Here is a 4,394-nt window from a genome sequence, read left to right on the forward strand (position 1 = left end):
GAGCTGCTCAAAGTGGCAAAAGAGTGGGATGTGGAAAACAAAGTAGTTTGCTGTGTTACTGACAATGCAGCTAACAAAACAAAAGCAATTAAAATCCTGAAATGGACCCACCACCCATGTCTTGCGCACACAATTAACCTTGTTGTGAGAGATGCTTTGAAGGTGATGATGCCAGCTGTGGACAAAGTTAAGGCGATAGTAGAATTTTTCCACAGGAGCACAACAGCCACACACAAGCTCAAATCTACCCAACAACAGATGGGCGTGCCTGAGCTAAAGCTCAAACAAGAATGTATCACAAGATGGAACTCAACCTTTCATATGCTAAAACGGATTCTGGAGTCCAAGGATGCTGTCATCTCTACCCTGGCAGTTATCAATGCACCGGTCGACCCTCTGAGCCACGAGGAACGGGAGGTACTACAGTTCTGGAGCCATTTGAGCAGGTCACCGTGGAGATCAGTGCAATCAGGTGAGTGTGCAAATGTTACTGCATTATTATTATTATTATTAATAGTAGTTGTAGTAGTTTGTTGCATTGCTGGTTGCATTGATGGTATGAAAAGCAGATTAGACATGATCATAAATAATAATAAACTGCTGAATTTCAAAAAAGCACAATTTTGGAACTTAGTCTTTACTTTTTCCCGACTTGTTACAGCCTCCAAAATGTTAATCCTGTGCAAGGGTCTGCAGAGAGTGACAGCTGAACGCCAAACCAGAGTAACTACAGGAAAAGTGAAAGAGTTGGTGGATGCTCTCTGTGCATCCATGGACAGAAAGTTCCACAGAATGGGATATAATGCTGTTCTCTCTGAAACCACCATTCTTGATCCAAGATTCAAGAAGCTGGTCTTTAATGACAACAGAGCGGTGGATGAAGCTCTTCAGAGAATAACTGCAGCAGCAAGATCCAGCCAACCCACTCCACTGCCAGGGAACCAAGAGGGAGACGAGGCAGAAGAGGATGAACAAAAGGAGCAACAAGCATCTGCTGTTTGGAGGTTCTTTGAAGAACGAGCAAGTAGAGACACTACCAGAAGGAATCCCTCAGCAGATGCAATACTGAAAGTGAGATCCTACATTGATGAGCCCCTTTGCAGAGAAGTGCAGCTACATTGAGCTGGTGGTAGATCAGGGATTCAATTTATTCACATCTTACCCAGGAGATGACAAGGAGACTGTGCATTGTGGCAACATCAGTCCCCTCAGAGAGAATCTTCTCCAAAACAGGACAGATAATTATTGACAGAAGAAACCGGATCAGCTCCTCAAAGCTGAGGCACTTGGTATTTCTTAATGCCAACCTTTCCCGTAATTAACCTCCTAAGACCCAAACTCTTCCACAGCATGCATTTTTAATTTCTCTTTGATATTTGGGCTGATTGGGGCCCGATAAATGTAAAAACAAAGGATTACCAGTTTTTTGTTTTTACCTTATTTTTGTTTTTAAGAAAAATAAGAGCCACATATGAGGATATTCGTTTAGAATTTTGATAGACCAGTAGCACTATAATGTCCTCGTAAGTGAATATCAGGCCCTTGTAGAGCAAAATTGAGTATTTTAGTCTAAATAACCCAAAATGTGATGTCCACATATGTGGACGCCAGGTCCTAGGAGGTTAAAGGTCTGGTTGGTCATTTTTCTTTTTGTTTTGCACATTTTAATCGATATTTTATTTTGTTGTGGTTTGCAGTGTTTTGTGTTGTTTCATTTTGAATTGGTTTAAAAGGAAAAAAGCTGAAAATTTTAAAGTTAAAAATTGAATTATAAATAGTTGGTTTTTGTACTTTATAATTTATTTTTTTTACATTTTGTGTGCTGTGAATAAATAAAATAATATTATACAAATAACATTTATAAATAAAAAACACATTTTTTACATTAGTAGTTCATTTTGTGCATAATTTTATGTTGTTGTTAATAATAAATTAATTAAAGCAACAAAACAACCTGAAGAGCCGGTTGGGAGCTGAAAGAGCCGGTTCTCTAAAAAGAGCCGGAATTCCCATCACTAGCTCATACTTTCTCCCTCCTTCACACTCACACACATAACAGGAGTAGCACTCCCACACATTCTCCCTGCATTCACCCTAAGCACTAAATCAGATAAAAAGTCTGAGAAATCAGACAGAAACAGAGTGATTCTGGGGTGTTGATTCCTTCCCAATTTGTTGATCAATTATTAAGTCATGTACAAATAGAGAGTTGGAAGAGGGACACCTAATGTTTAATAATCCACATTAAATGTTTTTTTCTGTGGTGTTGTTGGAGCAGTTTAAAGTCCATGGAGAGCTCCTACTGTGCTGATGTTTCTCTGTGTGATGTAGGAGGTCGGGGAGCAGAGCTGTGGAGCTGTGGAGGTGACGGCTGTCTGAGACGGAGCGTCTGCCTCTGCTGTGAGTCTCCTTCATGCTTCTCCACATGTATTATCTGTGTTTCCACCACTGGAGGGCGCTGTGGGTTATTGATGTGTGGGAACAGCAACCAATCACTGCAGTCTCTTTGGTCATGTGACCATTTGATCTCTGATCAGTGTGTTCTTCAGTTTCAGGCCTGTTTCTGCTGACTGCTGCAGGTGAGCTGATGTTCCTACACCTGTCTGTCCTCATCATGACCTCTGACCTTTGGTGACGCTTAGTGACCTCTGTCCTCCTGTTACAGGTGTGTGTGTGCTGCTGCTGTCTGGTCTGGCTGTTTCTGCAGGTTAGTTGAAGGTAACAGGAACTCTGAGATGATGGAGGCACTCTGTGGTCGCTGCTCCAACATTATGTCTAACAATCCTCAGTTAGCCTCTTCTTCTTCTCTCCTTTAGCTGACTGACTGTTTACAGCTGACCAGCTGATTAATAAAGCTTCAGCATCTCTGCTTAGTTTTTCCTGCTTGTCTTAAGAGTATGGGCTCAAATTGTGTTCATAAATATTTTGTACTTGTAAATCAGGATTTGTATGTGTAAAAAGAATTTGTGTGTGGACATAGCCAAAACAATGCGTGTGAAACTCTGCACTGAAGTTTCAACTTACAAATACGAATTTTGACCTGATTTTTCTTCCTTTCAGCTGATTGGTCAATGTCATGTCAATCACAAATTGAACTATCCAATCAGAGAACAGATGGGTTTGGCTGTCGGAGGGGCGCTTTTTTGAAATGCAGGTTCATGGAAAGAAGGATGAATGCCCTTTCACTTCTCTTATCGCCACACCATGAAGGAAAACATCTGTGTGTGTTCAATTAAACTTTTTCTCATAGGTTGACGTGCTTACACAGGGACCTCCAGAGCGTTTTCAAAGGCGCTGTTGACCTCGGAGGGAAAGCAGTGGAAATTACACACTCTTCACTAGTCGGGACAGTTACAAAGCTTTCCTCATTATGAATGAGTGATACGTTTTTATTAAACATTTGAACATAATACAACACAAACTCTGTGAGAGGAGGTAAAGTCAGAGAGATGCATGTTTTAAAACGACAAGGATCAGCTGCATCTAGTACACATAGAGCGACTGCTAAAAAACGATACACAAGCAGAGCTCAGCTGCCAGCACAACAAATTCTGGATCCTTTGCTCTTAGTTAGCGGTGAGCACAGCGCATGCCGCGTCCGATGTGAAGCGGCCGTAATGCTGCATAGTGTGACTCATAATCGTGGTCCCGGGTCAACCCTGATTTTGTGTTAAAGTAATACTAAAGTAATAATGGTATTTCTGACCACTGGTATACCACAACTGTATCGTCAAAGGAGCTTGCAAAGAAAAGCGTCTGGACTTCTTTAAGTTACTTGAAGACGTTTCACCTCTCATCCGAGAAGCTTCTTCAGTTCTAAGGTCAAATGGTGGAGAGTCCCAGATATAAACCCAGTGGGAGTGACCCCCCACAGAGGGACAAAAGGACCCCCTGATGATCCTCTAATCGCCTGAGCCAAGGTGTGAAACTGGGTGTGGGTCCCAATCAGCCAGAGTTTCGGGTGAGTTCATTGTGAAACCTGGCCCCACCTTATCATGCGAATTCCTGAGATCAGATGGCCCAGGATGTGAGTGGGCGTTAAGGCGTCTGGGGAGGGATCTCAAAACTGGATTTGAAGTTTGAGAAGAAGTTTGAGAAGAAGCTTCTTGGATGAGAGGTGAAACGTCTTCAAGTAACTTAAAGAAGTCCAGACGCTTTTCTTTGCAAGCTCCTTTGACTACGATGACCTGGATGACTGAGAACCTTCACAGACCCACAACTGTATCCTTTCAACAGCTACCAAAAGTTAAAGGACCTAGCTTGTATGACCCTTATGGGATATTTATATAAAGATCCTCCAGCTTCAAACTGTATTACCTTTCACACATATTTTTTTGGCTATGTCCACACACAAATCTTTTTTACACACAGACAAATTCTTTTTACACATACAA

At 41.7% G+C, this 4,394-nt stretch overlaps 1 protein-coding gene across 1 annotated transcript in view; it reads left to right on the forward strand.

The window, feature by feature from the left end:
• The window catches only part of LOC146672931 (uncharacterized), a gene marked incomplete at its 5' end in the record, with an annotated part of 2,043 nt that extends 1,577 nt beyond the window's left edge, over nt 1-466 (forward strand). The window contains one exon of the mRNA XM_085400915.1: nt 1-466. This exon is cut by the window's left edge and continues 674 nt beyond it.
• Nucleotides 467-4,394: the final 3,928 nt, after the last annotated feature.

This window comes from Rhamphochromis longiceps, linkage group LG3 (assembly GCF_057381845.1).
Source record: "Rhamphochromis longiceps isolate RC_006_pf linkage group LG3, R_longiceps_female_GT1.1, whole genome shotgun sequence".
In the NCBI taxonomy this organism is placed as follows: domain Eukaryota; kingdom Metazoa; phylum Chordata; class Actinopteri; order Cichliformes; family Cichlidae; genus Rhamphochromis; species Rhamphochromis longiceps.